The sequence below is a fragment of the Ambystoma mexicanum genome, chromosome 3q (assembly GCF_040938575.1).
Source record: "Ambystoma mexicanum isolate Mex_15411 chromosome 3q, UKY_AmexF1_1, whole genome shotgun sequence".
Taxonomy (NCBI): Eukaryota; Metazoa; Chordata; class Amphibia; order Caudata; family Ambystomatidae; genus Ambystoma; species Ambystoma mexicanum.
Genome location: NC_090926.1, coordinates 994,908,422 through 994,928,614, shown reverse-complemented (window position 1 = coordinate 994,928,614; position 20,193 = coordinate 994,908,422). Strand labels below are relative to the sequence as shown.

The 20,193-nt window shown below is 43.6% G+C and overlaps 1 long non-coding RNA gene across 1 annotated transcript in view; it reads left to right on the top strand.

Annotated features, from left to right (window-relative positions):
- Positions 1-20,193, top strand: part of LOC138583163 (uncharacterized) — a 116,972-nt gene that overhangs the window by 78,123 nt on the left and 18,656 nt on the right. The window contains exon 3 of the long non-coding RNA XR_011305173.1: positions 16,877-16,933. This is a non-coding gene — a long non-coding RNA (uncharacterized lncRNA). The remainder of the gene's footprint in view (positions 1-16,876; positions 16,934-20,193) is intronic.

The window sequence follows — 20,193 nt, the reverse complement described above, 5'->3', positions numbered from 1 at the left end:
ATTTCGGGTTCCGCTTATTAGCGGTGACCGTAAATAGCGGTGTCCGCTAATTACGGTCACCGCTATTTACGGTCACCGCTAATGGCGCATTGGACTATGTCGGTAGTGTAAACTGTGCTTAACTTGATGCCGGTAAGGGCTTTTTGGGAGCCTTTTGCGGCATGGCGCTAGGTACCATACCGGCATGGCGCAAAGCTCGTGCCCACGAAAGTAGTAATAGTCCTTTATTAGCGGACTGGTGCCAGCACTGACACGCTATTTGCGCCATGCCGGTAAGGGACGTTACTTACCTCCAAACTCTGAATAAGGGCCACTGAGTACTGTCAGCACGCAACTGGAATCCCGATCCATTGCGGAACTGCAGCATCAGCTCTGTGTGTGAGAACAACACAGATTTGGACGGGTACATTCTGAACCCCGAGAGTTTAGCACATCAACCATTGGTCTCCAGGTCCGACACATACGAAACCATATCATCGGCATAAAGGGAGACCACAAGTCAATTAATAAATATTTGCACTATTCTGTGCACATATCTGTCCCTGAGTAATTCAGCGAGGAGCTCTACAGCAATAGCAAAGAGGAGGCACGAGAGGGGGCAACCCTATCGCGTCCCCATACCCAAGGACACTGACTCAGTCAGTTGACCATTAACTCAAACTCATGTCGTTAGGGACATATACAACAGCTTCACCAACATAAGAAACCCCTCCCACACCCCCATCCATTTCAGAACTGTAAATAGAAAGGGCCCCTCTATGGATTTGAATCCTTTCGCGACATCCAATAACACTGCCACAAGGGGGTTGACACAGAAACGTCTTTATGGGAGGGCAAAAGGGGCACTTGCTCCGGGCCCCCACCTTTGAGGGGGCCCGAAGAAGGAGCCTTATTAGAAAAAAGTCAATTTCCCTAAGTCAACTAAATTAAGTATCAGACATCAGGATTTTCTATGGTGTGCTGCTAAGGCTAAACCTATTTTCTGTCTGTTGTTGACAAGTACATTTTGTTCTGATCTTTGCATCCTGTAATGCTATGTTCACTGTGGTATACATAGTTTGCATTCTCACCTTTCTGTGGGGATTATATTGATCATATGCAATAGCCAAAGTTGAAATACATATTGATAAATTTGAGTGCCCCGATGGTTCAGAGGATAGCTCAGTGTGCTAAGCAGTCATTGCAGAGATATGCGTTCAAATGCGAGATTACAATACCAAATTCCAGCAAGGACGACTCGGCGTTTCGAATGTATGAAGTTGTTTAGCCTGGATGTATATGTACTTTGTTTTATAGCACTCCTGGTGTTATCATGACCAATGTACCTGCACCAGATAGCGGTTGCTATAGAAACTAACACAGCGTCAGTATGGTGAAGGTCTAGAAATTGGTTTGTTTAGATGGGGAGTTGTAAAACCTAGGCAGGCACCTCCAATGATGATGACAATAAAGTGTTAGTGGTGTTTATGTATCCAAATTCCAGATTGTGGAACCAAAGTGTTCATGCTTGGATCCTGGCTTTGCCAGCAGATGATACAGTGATCCTGGACACATTTTATATCACTGACAGTACTGTACTGCCTTCTATGAAAAGATTTGCTTCTCATATACTGGTGGCATTGTTTGACCAATTACCTGATCTTTCATATCATGTAGGCCATTTGAATGCAAGGCATTCTAGACAGAAGAATGCAGACCAGATATTGCAGGCTTCTTACAAGCATATTTAAGGTCTGCTTATGTGATACCAAAACGGTTTGCTTTTTTGTACAATTCAAAGGTTTTTCTGCACGTTTTTAAGTGCCATTGCACAGGCCTGTGTTTGGGGTAATTTAAAGCTTTAAAATACAAAAGAGAAACCTATCTGAAATATTTTAAGATCACATCCATTAGTATGCCGGTATATATATGCTTTCCTTGATGATGGAGAAAATGAAGCTAGAATCATTCCCATTTTGCATAATATGTTTCTATATCGTTTTGTTTTTTAAAATGTTTATATTGGGTCATATTTTCAAAGTCAGTTCTGTAAAATGGGATTATTTTAGTTCAGGGTAAAAACTAGAAAAGAAATTGGTAAACAGCAGAAATTACAAAGTGGGTACGAATCCCAGCTTCATCTCTTAATCAATGTGTGATCCTGCATATCTCATTTAATCTTGTATTTCCTCACTTGTCAAAATTGCAAGTCCCTAAACCTTTCAAAATTGTCAGCCCCTCAGAGTGATTTCGTTATCACAGTATGATCTTTAAAAAAGACTCATTCATGGTTTCACTGGCTATATATAGTGTTGCTGCCTCTATTATGATAGTGTGCATTGTTATATTACACACCACAGCCACCTGTTTCTTTTCTCTCAAATGTCAACACTGCTTGAAAACCATGTCCCACTTCTAATCTCAGTCTGTCTGGATACAGACACCTTCCTGGTATCTTCAAATCATCATACACTATCTATGCTATGGTATGTGTAGTTTTATTTCTTGCTTCCCATTAGTCGCCTGTGTCCATGCTTGAGCACTTTTGCTGTCTCTGAGGCAGCTAATCTGAGTCGTTTCACTATTCTCGATTATGTGTACCTTTGTCATAAGATCTGTGCCCTGCAGTTATACTATGTCCAGTATACCTTCCATGTGGTTGTTATTGATTACATTTTGCTGCACCTATGCTTCAACACAAGTACCCTTGTCGTAGAATGCTAATGTTTCCCTTGAAATGCTACTTGTTTATTACTTTGATTACAACAAGAACGAAGTGGGTAAGGTATCTGAAATGAAGTTTACCATGCTTATTTTGATCTCTACGAGACAGTATATCAAACTATGGGTTGTTATTGTGACACAGGGTCCGGCACACTAGATTTTCTGTTGGACGGGGGCCCAGAGGTGACCGTGCCCCGGGCCCCCAAAGTGCTTAAGATGGCCCTGGTTTCACATGGTCTGTTTCTGAAATTAACACGTAAACACACCTCAACCCATACAAGGTAGATTGACCCAGTATAAACCCTGATTGGTCAGATTTAACACATCGAGACACTAAGGGCACCAGCCTACCGGCCACAATTTGAGCTCAAATCTTGTTATCCAGGTTAATTAGCAGGATGGGTTGCTATGAAGCACACTCATCTGGTGCTTTCCCTGGTTTAAAAAGGACTGTGACCACTGATACTCTTGCACCGTACCAGGAATCATGCCATCGTCAACAGCCTGTTGGTACATGCTTAGAAAATGAGGAACAAGGACAGCTGCGTATGCTTTGTAAAACTCAGCGTTAAAGCCATCCGGCCTCAGTAGTCTGCCCGCTGTGAGTGCCTTCATCGCCCTGTATACCTCCTCCTCAAGTGATGGAACTATTCAGCATCCCTCACCCTTACACACCGAACCAGTACAGTGCTACCTGGTTGAGGAACTGCTCCAGTTCCAGCTTTTGCACCCCACATTGTGATGCATATAGATTAACATAAAACTACCAAAATGCCTGACCTATATGACCAGTGCTCCAGATAAGATTTTGGAGGTGGGAGTATTTTACTCTCTATTTTTAAACTTTGAGGGTAAATGTGATTTTAAAAGAGTAAAAATGACTTTTCTCCTTTGCAAGAGAGTGAAATGTATGCAACATCCAGCCGACGTGTGCAAAAACTGTATGGAAATCATTACTATGCAGCAGCTTTCTGCATTGTGACAGAATATACCTTTCATTATTTCTGGTCATCTGACCTCTCCTGTATATATTTGAATGTTGAAATCACAAAAACCTAGCCAATTATATAGTAAAGCAAACATGAATTGTATTATATGTTTTGAGATTCGATAGCAGAATTGTCTTTCGATGTTTAATGAAAGTTGTAATTTCCTGGAGCTATTACTACCTAATGGTATGCCAGTGTTATGATACAACAGTGCAGAGAAGCAAGGACTCCATGCTAAATTCTATATCTAATCTAGTGGTCAAATGGTTATTTATATAGCTCTTTTGGCAAAGCGCTGTGCATAGAACATATTTATCACAATTACCACCAAACCAAAGTTGGTACTCCTTTATCAACCTCGAAAGGATGAAAGGCTGAGTTGAACTTGCCGGGATTCGAACCCGCAACCTACAGATCACGCACAGATTGCAGTAACAAGTGCTCAACCGGCTGAGCTATCTTATTGGCCAACATCCTTCCGAGGTTGGTTAACTTAATATCGACTGAGGTATAATAATCACAGTACCTAGATGTATGACAATCCATTCATGAAGCGCTACATAAAGTTAAATACCTATCTGGATTATCACAGGGACAGGTTTTGCTGAGTTTCTATTTGATGTACCAATGTAACTTTCATGTGGTTGTTTTTGAACGGCCCTTGCACTTCCTTGAGAGTCAGGTTTTTGATGTTGGTTTTTGATGTTTTAATTGTAGTCCTGAAGATTTGAAAGGCTAGAACACCTGTGATCAGTGTAATGACAATCACTCACCCTTGAGCAAAGTCCATGCTGCCACTGACCATTTAAAGTAATGTACCCCATTGACTGCAAGGTTGAATGGATGTAAACTAGACTGTGCATAGTCATCATTTTACACACTGTTTTTATAATTAGAATGTAAATTAAATTATAAGTGTACAAATGATCTGCCTCCGCATGATTATGCACACAGCACCAGAACTTTGAAAAATACAATTGTGGTATTGGAACTGGTTTGCTTTCACTGGAAAAAAGCATAACTTATTAAAAAATATGAATTCTCAATTGCAACTTAGTTTTCCATCTTATTAGTTATACTATCCCAAAATTCTAGGAAAACATGCACAGTGCTTCTGAAGCTGAATGGAAAGAAACCATTCCTTTTATCACAGTGTGCAGTTTATTTTTTTGAAAGGCTTCAGAGAAATACATTCTGTTTCAGAGGTGGCTTGCAATTACATCCATGTAGATAAACATCAAAAGAGGCCTTCTGGTTTTTGTCAAGTAACCTGACCTTTGCACTGCCCTCTGCTCTAAACCTGTGTGTAAATGTACCCAGGAAAATAATAAAGCTGTCGTATTTACAAGATTTTCATGTGTAAAAAGGCCTAGTACCTACCTTATCTGGAGGCCTGCCTATATCGCTATCCATGCACCTAGTCACCCCATGCATGTCCTTAATAGCCATCACAGGTGTTCTGGAGGACTCGGCTTTCGCCGCCCTTGCCAACAACCTCCCAGGACATTGACCTTCCCCATAATGCTTTGCCACCACCCACCTCTGTAAAAACGGCACTGCCTATTCGCTGATGCCTGAAACCTATCTAATTCTTCCTGCAACACTGTTCCCAAAGCCTCATCCCCGCTCTGATATATGTTGCTTGTATCTGATGGATTTTCCTGCCAGCTCCCTCCTTATCACTCGCAACATGCCCGCATCCTTCAACATACATTCCCCCTTCACTACACACTTGCACGCCTCCCTTTGTACTGCCAGGGACTGAACCGACTGCTCATTCTCCGCAAATAAATTAGTTACCAAACCGGAGATGTCCTTATGAAATACGTTATCCAAGAGGCCCTCATTCTTAAAAATTCAGGCCTGCCTGGTCACAAGTTTCCCCGTAATATCCAATTTTAGCAGCAACGGCATATGATCAAACAGGGTCCGGGACAATATCTCACATTCAACCACCCATCCTGTGGTGCTGTCAGAGATCAAAAAGTAATCGAGTCTCGACGAAAAGACTAGTGCACAGTAGACCTAAAGGTATACTCCAAGTCCTCACTGTGTAGCACCCTCCAAACATCCCTCAACAACATATTGCCCCCAGGTAACATCATCTTCTGTACTCAATCATTGCCCTTCCGCAGAGTGACCTCCACCTCACCACCACGCCCCGCCTATAGGGGAGCATGTAGCAAGTATGCCAAGAAGCTGTTGACGCCCTCCAGGGTCTGGAAGAAAACGGCACGCCCGTTGTGTTCCACCGTTAGCTTAGCTGGAAACATTGTTGCATAGTTTAGGCCCTTATCCCGGAGCCGTTTCATAATATCAATGCAAGTCCTTCGTAATGCCTGCACTTTATTGGAGAAGTCACGGGAAATTGTTATGCTGTCCCCTTTATATGTCAGGGCTCCCCTTTCCCTCACCTTATGGGGTGGGCTGGGGTGTCTGGAACCGGATGACCCTGGCTAGGAATCTGATGTGCACGTTCTACAATGAAAATGGAGGAGAAATCCTCAGAGCCCAAGGACTCCTGTATGATGGATTCCACAAGGAGGTCCATAGAATTTGGATTGGCTGACATGGGGACACCCACGCTACATAGATTATTCCTCTGAGACCTGGAATCCAGGCCATCTTGCTTATCCGCCAGTTCCTTGAGGGCCCTTTTAATCACGGTGAGATCCCTCGCCGCCGCCGATGATGCATCCTCCATAGCCGACAATCTGGTTTCAGCCAATCTTTCCCCATGCTTGTCCAGTAAGAGCTACATATGGTCGACCTTACAAGTTAAAGTGTACATTTTACTATTGAGCGACGGAATCCTTGCCTGCACCTGTGTAAACATAGCGCAAATGTCATTCAAATCATCATTTGAGAGAGTCACCCCCGACGGATTCTCACCTCCAATGGGCATTTCTGCAGCTTTGGCTTTCTTATTGTGCAACGGGGTCTCGAACTAGAGCATAGACTGCTTCCTCTTTCCCTTCGGTATGGTGGTAGCTGCAGGCCAATAGTCACAGCCAGTCAGGATTGTGGCTACTCAGGAACTGCGGCCATGCAGGCTTCCAAAATCTCTGTTCCGATTCAGCCCAGGTCACACCTCTGGGCCCTGGGGCCTCCCAGGCATGGCTGCCTGCTTCCAGGCCCCTCAGACGCTACTCAGGAAATCAGGGTGCACCTCCACCCCGATGGACAAAATCCTCAAGAGCAGGCTGCACCCAAAGTACAGTGGCGCATTGATGCCTGGGCGCACACTCCGCCTCCAGCTACACACAGTCCACCACAGTGATACATTGCCAGCCTAGATGCACGTCCCCGCTATCTCAGGCAACCACCACTCCCTCTTAGTGCAAGAGAGCTCTGGCCACCCTGCAGCCCCATCTCAGCAGCCTGGTAGGCGACTCCAAAAATGCAAGTGAAATGGCCAAAAGGGACTGCCAGGTGGGTCTGCTCCCCCAGGCCTGGTGCCTTCCACCACAGGTGCCCCCCTCCTCTGCAACCATGACACCAGTAAGCATATGCCCAGCTAAACACAAAGGCACCCAAGTTTAATCCAATGGTGACCTCACACCAAAGGGGAGCTCCACAATCAAGATGTCATCTCCCCCCAGCGGCGAGCTACGGAGTGCCTCACAGTGTGCTCTGGAGCACAGCAGGCTCCTTCCTCGGAACAGTCAGCAAGGACAGCGGATCTATTCCCTTATGCCTCTTGGCAGAGCCTCTTACACCACCTCTGCCCAGAGCACTGGGCCACCCCCGCTGGGACCTTTCTCCTGCCGCTGTCTGCATCATCCTCCAAGACGGGTGTACTGTGCCCTAAGCTCCGATCCTTCCCGCTGGTTAGTCAGAGCCCACTCTGGTTGCAGGAGGCCAACTCTTCTCCCCAGGTCCTGCAGCACAGATGCCCGTGAGCCGCGCTCACCACCCACACAGCTGCAGGTGCCAGGTATGCTACATTGCTCGGCCTTTCCGCTATGAACAACAGAGCTTCCCGGCGATTGGAGCCACCAAGTATCACAGAATCAATGCGGCATGCCCTCAAGGTGTTCCCACAGCGGATTTGTCACAGGTGCTGCAAGACTAGCTGTTGAGCAGGCAGTGCATGATGACCTAGGTAATGGGGGCCAATTCACAAGCACACTTGTGACCAGCATTAACACCTCTAATGTCTGAACAAGCCATCAAATGCCAATCACTGCTGCCCAGCCCCTAGCAACCACTGCATGGCCTGTGCCAGCCAGATCTGCTTAAGATGTGCAGGCAACACATGACCACTATTTGTGAGAGTGGAGGCTGCAGCTACAACTGATTTGGGCAGCATGCAAATCCGATAATTCAATCACGGCAGTTCCGTAATATTGCACAGGATGTCTTTCAATGCACTCCTCATAGGAAATGTATGTTATGCCTTAACAGTTGCTAGCAACACTTCTGGATGATAACCAGCCAAAATGCTTAATGAAGACACTGAAGGAGAAAACTGTGGTCCTTGAGTTACTGCTCATTGGTGAACAACATCAGCTTATACCACCACCCTCTACTTGCCAAATCTGCCTTTGTATGCCACAAAACTAGACATAGATCATACAGAATGTGATGGCACAAGCTGCCTGGTACCAGCTAATCCTCCTCCAGAAGATAAAATGCTTCCTTCTGCTCGAGGACTTCATAACCACAGTCCAGGCCCTGATAATCTCCCACATCGATGGGGGAAACATCCTCCTCACCAGTGTTATGGGGACATACCTGGCTCAAACTAGGGCTGCTGAACACACCGTGGCATGACTCAGAACAGGAAACAAGAAATGTATCCTAATTTAAGGGAGATCCACTGGCTTCAAATCCCATCTACAATAGTTAAGTCTGCATGCGTCATGTATAAGACAACCAATGCTCATGCACTTGATGCAAACCTCTGTTGCTCAGGTGGGTCATGCTCCTGCAGGAGCCAGGCCATTGCTATGCTCGAGAGGAAACTGGTATGCAGCGAAATAAAAAACAGGTCTTCCCTTAATATGCCCGTGATTTCAGAAAGACCATCTTGGGTGCATCTGGACTGTGCCAACTCTCTTGCAATTCTGGGAGGAACTCAAGACCTTACTCTTCAGTCACTACCTAGGTCCCCTGTGTACTGTAAGGACATGTATAGTATTTTGCCACCATGTATAGCATTTTGCCAAAATATAATAACATTTTTTTATTGCCAGCAGACAATAGCATTTTGCCAGTATGTAATATAGCATTTTTTTTTTTGCCAGTATAATATATAGCATTATTGGTAGTATGCAAAGTACAGGATTTACAACACAGCGAGGCCCAATTTGAAACTGCAGGTATTCAGAGCACACATAGAAGAACTTAGTGTGCTGCCAGGTTCAAATAATGAAGTGCACCATGTTTTTTTTTGGATGCTTCATGAATGGAGACTATATTATAATACATAACCGACTAACATTATTAAAATTACTAAAATACTAATTCTAAATTCTCTAACATTAAAATACAGTCTCATATGCAAAATGAGGTGAAATCCATGTTTTGGTGGCACCGGTGAGATTCATTTTTAAATGCACAATGGCGTTTTCTTCAGCTTGTGGAGAACAGAAAAAATGCAAGCTGCAGGAAGCAGAGTGAAACAGTAACTCTGAGCCTAAAGCTTTCATTGTTCTGAAAATGAGGGCTGGTACAGAGCAAATTTTTTTTACTATGATTGGTTGGAATTGTAGGCAGACAAGCCACGTCAATAAGGGGATCGATAGGAGTTTTCTTAGTAACAAGAAATGAGGAAAGCAGTTAGTTCATGCTAGGCTGAGGAGACAGACGGAGGTTCCAGGGGGTAGAGCGCTATCTGTGGAGCATAATCAGCTGGCGCTCCACACACAAGATTACGGAAGAGTTTCGCGCTGACACTGGGTCTGCATCTGTGAACACAATGAGGTTGTGCGGGGGACTTCAAAGAAGGGCCGACCTTGGTAAAATAAGTGCTAAGTGAGGTCCAGATAAAATGCGGTATATGTGTCACTAATAGTTATTACAGCGTAGGGAAGTTAAGAAATCATTGCATGTTTATTTTTTGTTATTTTCAGAATGTGGGAACATTAATCCATGTTTAAAAAAATATCTGCTTGTTCTGCTTTGTTCTCTTGTATTGCAGATGATGCTGTAATTAACCCACGGTAAGATTTGGTGACTTGTGAATAAGATACAATACAAGAAGTATTCATAAAAACCAATGGGATTTTTGTGCCATTCATGCATCTGTGAATTATTTACATAAGTGATGTATAAAGGGGAGGCTCATATAAGTGCAGTAGTGCATTTGCCAATTTACTAATGCAAGTAAAATAGCAAACAAGAGAAAGCTAGTAATAAACAGCTATAAAGCAGAGGTTTGTGTGCAGTGTGATGAATGTTTCCTTCCTTGCATGCTGAGGGGAAGGTGTCTGATCTGATACATAGATTACTGGATGTACATAAGCCAGTAATGCCTAATGGCACATAGATTACTGGATGTACATAAGCCAGTAATGCCTAATGGCACATAGATTACTGGATGTACATAAGCCAGTAATACCAGTCACAAACTATAGGTGGCGCTATGAATAAAATCATTGGGTTCTACTAAAGTGTATAAGTCTGGGGCTCTCTACAGACAACTAGAAGGCATTCTAATAGAAAGGAAAGGTTTGTTTTATGATGGGGTTATAGTATAAAAAAGAAACCATGCTCACCACTATACCACAGGAATAAAATACCGCAAAACAAGATACCACAAAAGTTACCACCAATACAAGCTAACAAGGTATGGTCACTAAAATAGTGTGATACCAAACCCAATCTAAATCTAAGACAAATTTATCACCAAATTACCGCCAATATTTTTCCAATAAGAAAATACCCCCAAATCCCGAATTTACCCCAATAAAACAAAATCTCTTACAGTACCCATATCACAACCCACTGCTATGGCAGAAATATCTTTTGCCATATATTGTAACCATCCCCTCCTCCCTGGACATGTTTGCCATATATAAAACAAATGCAAATACAAATACATGTTGGCACAGATGGCAGCCTGCGTGGTTTGCTAATTTGAAGCCAGGGACACTATTGACCAGCAAGTCAGAGCTTTGAATTGAGTGGCAGATACACGCCAGGCTAGTCCATTTGAAATCCTGGCCATAGCCAATGAACTCCTGGAAAATTGGATAAGGAAGCATGCCTATCGCTGCATTGGCAAAGCCAAGGCACATGCAACCCCAGGGGCTGTATCCCACATTACCAGCTGCAACTTCACTATTAGTCGCAGCATCCAGAATACAAATCTTGAGAACACCTGCACATTGTAACTCAGATCATCCAAGTACCCAAGTGCACATGTGACCCCTCTCTTTCTGAGGGATTCAATCATCACAACCAATGTGCCTTCATCTCGCCCTCCATTTAGTGTCTTAAGTCCCAGGCCTAGTCCATGATGGAGGCCGGCAAGGACTAAAGGCCTCAGCAGAACACCACCCAAGAGAATTGGAAAACGGAAGAGGAGATAGTTTGGACTTATGGTATCTGCTGCCAGGTGAATGTTGTGCTGTGACAGGTCGTAGAGTGTTCTGTTTTGTGTTCATGTTTACATCTTCATCTTTCGTGAAAGGACATTTGATGAAATAGGACATCTGGAGCAGACATTGAATTATTTACATAGTGATTTCGTACAAGTGGAAACAGCCCTTTCACAAGAGTGGTGTATGGAGGACAGGGTTGGCAGTGGAAGAGAGCCAGACAATACTCGGATACCTTGATGTTTTCAACCTCCTCTACTTTGACAATATTCCGAAAAGTAGGTATCTCATCTTCATTGTACTGGGAGATGTCATGGCTGCCATGCAGAAGTATGTCAACAAACTATGCAGGTAAGCAGCACTGTTGCTATGACCGACCTCAGAGTTCTTCCAACATTCTCAAATGTTTGTGTCTTACATTGCAACCATTATCCCTGGACTAAACTCAACCAACAGTGCATGTGCTTTTTAAATGGATGCCTTGCGATGAGAATGTCCAAATGATAGGTGGATATGTCTCATCAGGGAGGCTATAATTGGCATTTTTTTCTAAGCCAAAACCCTGCATGTTCTTAGTACTAGAGGTGTTTCCTCTTCGTCATCGTTTACTACAGGATCCTTCGCCCCAGGTAACATGGGCCCACAACGAAGTATAGCCATAGTAGGCACAATGTAGTATAGAAATACAATTTCCCCATCTTCTCTTTACTTTACAGTAGTGGTCTGTTAGTCCAGTGCAGATGTAGCAGCCTTGACTTGAGTAGGCCAAACATCCTTGGCACTGAGTTGCTTGTCTTGGTGTGTGCATTGGTGTATCATTCCTCTTGCTGTGTCTGTAGCTGCCAATAGGTGTCAGATGCCAGGGTAGTACATGATATCCTAAAACACCTGAAAATGGGGAAAGCATGTCATCACACATTAAAATTTCAGCAGTTATGTGTTTTGATCCTGGCACGCATGATTCACTATAATACCATGACCATCAACCCATGATATGCCTGATGTAGGAGGTATATCCTTGGTCCCTTGTACATCTTCATGACAGCTGGAAAGCTCTTGTTATGCAGGATTGGGAGCTTTTGTGTGGCTCCTGGATGGCATATACGTTTATACACAGACGTCTGGTATGCAGAGGTCTTGATGGCAGATCATTGTGACGTTCATGGCGTGACACATTTTACAATCAAAAAACACCTGTTCTGTTATCTGTAGTGGTACTGTAGTTTTGTGGGTGTAATCCAAAGCACTAACAACATCTAGCTCTGCTGTAGGAATTAGCCTGATACTGGCCTGCATACTAGGGAATGGAATATGTGTGTTGTCAAACAGTAGCAGGACCGCCAAGGCTTGTCCCAGTAAAATGGAGAATATAAGTGTAACATGCCTTGATGAATACCAGCTAAGAGCTGGGATGTGCCAGAGGCACAGAAATGTATCACGACCAACACTTCCACTAATGTGCTTAGGGGAGTCTGCAGTGCTGATGCTCAGCTAGCTTTCAATGCCATCCCGGTTGAAGCATAGGATAGACAAAATGCCAAAAGTGTAGAAGACAATGAGCTATTCTCCACCACCTGCTTCTTGCCAATGCTGCCTAATGAATTTGTTCCCATACTGAACACTGCTGACCTCTTCTGTGCTACCGCTGCACACACAAATGATCAAGTAGCTTGCATCTCACAGTTACTCTCACCTTGCCCCCTCTTTAACTTTAGAAATTCTGCTTGATGGTATACCTAGGAATCACTCCAATTATCTTCTTTTTCTAGTTAGACACGCAGTAAGATTACATTATTGACCTCCGTTAATAGTACTTCTGTCCTAGACGTAATTGCCAGAGGAAAGGTTAAAGTGAATCTCACTGTAAACACAAGGTGGGGCTTAATCGAGCAATATATATATTTTTTAGAAGCACATACACTTCTGAAATATTACCTAACTTCACAGGATGCACAATTAATTTATCTATTCCCACTCTTCAGTACTAACCAATTATAGGAGCTGGGATTTACTCTAATTCCCTATATAGGATCACTCCCCACAAGATTACTTCCCTTTTAGCTAATACTCCTATCTGGATTTCTTTTGGCTGAATCACAGACAGGTGGGCACCTCCTCTTAAGGTCTGCTTCAATTCTCTTCCTCGAAGAACAGGTGGACATCAGCCACGAAGATAGGATCAGCTTTTTTCCAGAGCCTGTCTGCTTTTTCTTCCGCTGAAGAGGGCCTGGGCCTTTAGCTACTTCAAGGCCTTGCTTTCAGGGCTCTGGCAATAATCCAAAGTGGGTCCAAAAAGAGACCAATCTATTCCATCTCCTTTTGGTTGTTATAAATCTTCCTTTCTGTCCTTCATTGAGTGAGTGAGCGAGAAGTCTGTCAGCCTCTATCCCCCTTGAGTGAGTGTGTGTTGAATCTCATGTAGAACAGTAACTATACCTTTTTGAGGTGTGTATAATTTCCCCAATATAATTGGTCGATTTATGTGATTGGAGAGTATTCCAAAAATGACATTACAGTAGACATATCCTTTTGCAGTCATTGGGCATATTAATGAAGGAGGCACTCTGATGGGAGTAACTTCTACACCCAATTTCAATCCCATTTAATGTGATTTCACATCAGGTATTTCTTGTATTAAATATTACCACCTTCTCATAATATAAATTCCACCCATATTACTACTTTGCTCATTTGTTCTCCAGATTCCTCTCTCTGGCAAAAATCAATTGATGTAATTCTCATCATAATAGCACAAACAATTACTAAGTTATAGATGTTTCCATTCCACTTACTTGTACATGCATATTCAACTTATTTTTCCATCTCATAGTAACAGGACAATCCCTGCGGATGCTAGAATATATAATTACCTGGCGTGCACCATTTCCATGTCTCAAAATACAAATTTGGCTAATTTTCATAGTTAAACTCACATTAGCAAAATCGTTTTGATAGCCCTATATAGATCGTCTCATACTGAATATTTCACAAAAAGAATCAAGTTTCTATGACGTTCTGTTCAAGAATAATGGGCAAAATAGTGAATCCCATGTTGCATTTGTTTTAATAAACAAAATATAGCTTAGCATCTTTGTTTTTCTGCCTGGTATCTGTTGTTCATGCTGTTAATGCAGGACAGAAAGGTATTTATAGCAGGGGCCTGGATATGGTAACATCCCTTGTAGTTTGCAGTTCCTGGGGATTTTAAGACTTCTATCCTGTCCCCTCAGACAGGTCCCGGGTCTGTTTGATTTTCAGTTAAACTTTATTTTTGCAGGTATCTTTCAAAATAGAACCCCTATTAGTTCATTATATTCATCTATGAATTAGGAATTATATTAGGAATTATATATATATATATATATTATGATTCATTATATTGCATCCAACATACACAGATGCGACCCATAGAAATTCTGGATGGATTTTCATTTGGGCCTCTCTGTGACTAAGTTCGGGCCCATCGTTAACTTCATGCCACTATCCTCTACACCAGTTCATCTCTGTGAGAAAGCATGGTATCTGTTTTGACATCTCATTTTGGGAGAGGAGGCACGGTCAGAAAACAAATGCCAAGAGTTCTGGCTTCCTTTAATTATGTCCCATTCACACTTTCAACTTTTAAAATGTACGTTTTCCTGACCCCCCTGATTTAACATTTTCCTCCAAAACACAGCAGCATAAAATATTCATTTTTCCTTTCTTGAAAATGTGTTTCTTTTCTCCATTTTACCAAAAGTTGAGGGTTATTTTCTGGTACTTGAAATGTTCATCGCAGGCCTTGTCAGTTAGAGTTTGAGTAGCTGAAAAACATTGGGCATTTTGTTTACGCATGTGTTTCCAAGCTGTAGTGTGCAGGCTGCACCTTAAATATTGTTTTGAAAATGATGCATTGCTCTGCACAATTTCTCATGAATCAGACTTCCTTACAAATCACCCCTTTTGCTCCTATTCCTTGCAGCAGCCAAAGGGGAAGGACAAGGGTGTTGACCTAAATGTTTTGATTTTAGTTTCAGGTTAATCCTAGAGTTTTCTTCTCTGGCATCATCACCATCCACTTGAGGGACGATGAAAGTATTTCTTTTCCAACCAGATCTTCTACACTCTCTGTTGTTGTTTTTATTCCCTGGTTGTGATCCCCTTTTCTGGTGCACAGTTCCCGATAATAATCCTTCATTAGTTGTCTAAAAGAGGGGTTGAAGGGCTGGCTTAGTGACACATAGGGACACATATTTTTATGGAACACAATGGGCCTCATTACGAGGTGGGCGGTAAGGGATTACCGGCACCGTTAAGGGCACTGGTGCCGGTAATCCCTTACCGCCCTACTACGAGGTCCCTTAGTTAAGGGACTTCAGAGCTAATAACGGTACCGCAATTTGTGGTACCGTTATTAGCACCTTCCCCCTTCCCATTGAGCCCTATGGGGGCTGAAATGGGAATGGGGAATGGCTTTTTCAATGGGGGTTTACCGGTCCCGCAAAGGTCGGAATAGACCGGTAAGTCCCCTTTGAATGGGACCGGACATGGTACCGGTATTGGAGGTAGTCAGGGCGCTAATAGCTCCATGACTACCTCCAACCTCGTAATGAGGCCTAATGCCTCTTATCATGGAATGTTTTCATTACCTATTCATTAATACTAATTTTTTCATCCATTCATTCTTTTACAATCTAAATTGTTTGCCTACCCGTTAATTCTCCTGATTACTCCTTTTGCTTTTTCTGGTCTTTCGATTTCAGTCTTTATCATTTTCTTCAGGTCTAACTTCAGATGGCTCCTCAATCATTCTCAAAGCTGGTCTAGGGTGACAGCTTTTCAGTTGATTGTCTCTCATCCCTTCAGCAGACTTCTCCTGATTGTGTTAGGCATATCAAAAGCATGTTGTAGTTGTTTCCTCAAGTTCTCAATGTACTCATGAGTAGGTGAGGCATTTATGGACGTCTGCTCCTAGCAGATGTTGAGGTCATTTAATTTCTCATCCTGCCATTCATTCAAATGAAACATCTTGGTGGCAGAAGAAGAGATGGATCGAATGGCTATCAGGATAAGCAGCAGTGGCTGTCGCAACTACGTCCAGAATCAACCACACATTTCTTCAAGATACTCACAATTGTTTTGTGGTAGCTTTCCACCCCCCACGCTTGATGCTGAGTGGTATGCGATGTGGAGTTGCATTATCGTATACCCTTTTTAGTTGTGGGACCAGGATATCCGTGAAAGCCTAATAAAACTCGACTGGAAACCCATCACTCCCTGGAGCTCTATTACTATGCATTGATTGTATAGCATGCAATATTTCCCTCTCTTCTATTGATGTTTCCAACCCCTCTTTTAACTCCCCCTCCAGTCTCGGCAGTCCCACCAGTTTCAGCGGATGTGAGGCATCCACCTCTGGGAAGGTTCCATCGGTAGAGTAAAGCTATTTATAGTAATTTTGCAACACCATTTTTTTGCGATAGAACCACGTTGCCTGCTGGGTCCTGTATTTGAGTTATCGTTACCCCGGGATTTTCCTGTTTTATGACTGTCAGTACTTCAGATTTTGGGATAAGAGTAAAACACTGACACAGTAGTAAGTTATCAACAATTAACTTTTATTAACTTTGGTTTTCTCTTTCTTTTCTTTTGTTAAAGGATACGTGTCGTTGGAGATTTCCCCAGGAGCTCAAAGGAGTCTCTTCTCTGTTTTGGGTAAGTATTACACTGTTTATATTCTCAGTTTTTTTCGTTCTTTCTCCTCTTGTACTTTCTTTATTGCAAAGTCTGTTCTCAATAATCTCTTCCTTCCTATTAGAACATTCTATTATAGTAGTCTCATCCTTTCTACACATTCTCCTGTCTCTATTCTGCATTTCACTCTTGCTTGAAGATTTGTTCTCAAGAGACTCAAAAATAAGCAGTGAGTATGTATTTTGTACCAAAGAACGTTACTTTGTTTACAGCTTCGTATCAGTTCCTGTGTGAACAAAACCTCTATCACACCCGTTCTTTTCATCTCAGTTTTTTATGTTATGCAGTACCTCCGTTTTGTCCGGCAACATAGCGTGTGCACGGAAGGTAGCTCACATACCTTTATAAAGAACGGGTTCGCCCGTAGAAGTCTCAGTTAATGCAACACCTGGGAGCAGCGTCGTAGTTTCGGGGAGACCTTGTCTTCACTAACGGTTCCTCCCTTTTGTGGGCATTGGCCCAGCCCTGATTGGCTTCTCCGGGTCTTGTCCTTCAGTAGGAGACGGGCCTGCTCCTTCCACTCCTGGGTGTCGACTACATCCTGATTGGTCCACGTAGGTCTCAGCTGGTTCCCAGCTGACAGACTTTGATTTCCATAACACAGGACGAGCGGACACACCACCTCCCTCAGAGCCGTCGCAGAAGGGGCCACTTGTGTTAAAGATGTTTCACTCTTCTCTTCATCGGCAACAAACAAATAAACATACTTTTCAACTAAGTTTCCACACTTCCTTAAGCACAACGGCGCAACGTTTTCTATAATTAAGGTATAACTCTTCTTTCTTGTCTTTCTTTTTAATGCGCCCACTCATAACGGACGTTTTCGCTCTCCTCTGATTCTGTCTCCTGGCAACAAAGAACACACGGATCAGATTAGAAGAAAGGTCCCTACCACTCCAGCTCTGTATCCTATTGGTAGAAGAACAACAGTAATCCTGTCTTGTCCCCTTCCCCATGTATTCTTATAGTCTAGCGACTATGCTCATAGAGACAGTGAAGTCTGAGCTAAAATGTGATTGTTGACCCCCCCCCCCCTGAGTGGAAGAAATTCCATAGAGCAGGGTATTTGACCCATGTTCGTTCTCAGTAGAGGGGCTCCCACACGCCTTTACAAGTTTGTAAAATTTGGTGTTTCACCGTAAGTAACCAAGGGTAATCAAGCTGTGGACCCCATGCTCACTGTGCCTTAGAGAAGCTAAGCTCCACCTCACTGAGGAGACCCAACAAGGCTGAAACACAGTTCTGGGATGGCTGATGGTACTCTTGTTCAGAGGAGAATTGCCTAGCATTTCAGTGTTGGACTGCCTTTGTGGGTGGGACAAAGACTGATATGCAAATGGACATTTCTCCTCTGTGAAGGGTGCAGTGAGCTAAAACGTGGTTGTGGACCCTCCTGAGTGGAAGAAATTCCATAGAACAGGGTATATGACCCATGTTCGTTCTCAGTAGTGGGACTGCCACAGTCCTTTTCAAGTATATATTAGGTTATGCCCTGATTCCAGAAGTGTGGCTCCAACCTTCTGGATGGGTTTAGGCAGTTCATCAATGATGGGGGAATATCCTCCTTCCCCTGGCCTTCACTACTCTTTACTGTATAGTTCCATACAAAAAAGGACGATTCCCTTCCATAGGCCTTCTCAGTCAATCTTTTACAGTTCAAAAAAGTGTGGCGGGGAGGGGTTTCTCCCTTCCCCAGACCTTTCTTAGGCTCTCTTTCAATAATCTCAATGATGTCTTGATTTTTACCAGAGGATATAACTTTCTTCCCCAGGTCTTCTCCAGTATTTTGCCAAAGTATATCTCTCTCTTTCCCTGGTATTCTCTTGATGTTTAACAAAGGATATTTATTTATTTCCCTGGACTTCTTCTGACTTTTGCCAAAGGATATCTCTCTCTCTCTCTCCTTCTGGTCTTCTCTTTTCTTCATGTGGGTCCTAGACCCCCTTCTCAGGTTTATAATGTCTTTTAATCAGGCCCGGTTCAGTATCCTGCCAGGCATTTAATCTCAATGATGTCTTGATTTTGTACCAGAGGATATGACTTTCTACCTCAGGTCTTCCCCTGACTTTTGCCAAAGCATATTTCTCTCTTTCCCTGATCTTCTCTTGACTTTTACAAAAGGATATTTCTCTTCCCATTGGTCTTCTGTTTTTGTTATCTAAGTCCCAGACCCCTTTCTCAGGTTTATAGTGTGTATTAATCTGGACCGGTTGACTATCCTGCCGGGCACTGTCTCGCATGTACATTTCTCCACTTCTCTCAACATATGGATCTCAGACCCTTATCTCTTTTCAGGTTCCTTTGGGTTGCTGTCTGACCAAGGGTATCTCTGTTTTTTATTTCTCTGCTCAGTCCCACTGGGACAAGGAAGATGATTCTGCACTTCCTCCAACCACAGCCTCTAGGGGTACCCAGCTCCTTCCCAGTCCCCCTTCACATACCATCTAACTTGTTCCGCAAGGGTTCTGGTCCTCGGCAACACCGGCAAGCTTCTCTGGCTTCCCCTCGGCTCTCGCAGTCTGTTCTAGGCTTTCAGTGGTTCTGCCACACTGGTTTCTCCCTGCATTTCAGGTATCGCCTGGACCGTTCGGGTGGCTTTCTTCTGGCTACCAGACATCAGATTTCCCAGCTTGCCAGTAATTTCAGGCTTTCATCTACTTTTTGGGACACTGACTTCATTCTCCAGGTGTCCGGGTTTGCAGCCCGTCTCCTCTGCGCGTCCATGCTGCCCAGCTCAATGCTACTCTAGGGCAGGACTGACCCTGAGGCAAGTCCTTCATCAGTTTTTATGGTGAGTCAGCTCTTGAATTTCAGATTGCTAGTATGTTTGCCTTGGTTCCGCATAGGGCTCTTCATTGCCCTGCTCGTCTTCATGTCAATACTCGTGGAGCCATCTACTCCCATACTTTCCTCACTTTTCCTCATCACAGTATTATCTATCTGATAGACAGGGCTACTATGCATGAAGTAACTAACAGAAGAAGGAGGAGATATAGAATATGGGGGTGGAGGGGTTTGAGCCCTATCCGTGGTGTATGCAGGATCATGTAGGGCAGAATGGTGGTTAATATACAGCATTCTCCCTTGATAGTCCTCCCTTCTCCCTCAGAGGGGGTCCTCTCCCATAGGATCCTCCCGCTGAGCACCAGCCCCAAGGGGACTATCGGGTAGCGGCCTCACCTCCCTGGCCCCATGGGAAGGATCCCATGGGCCAAGTGATG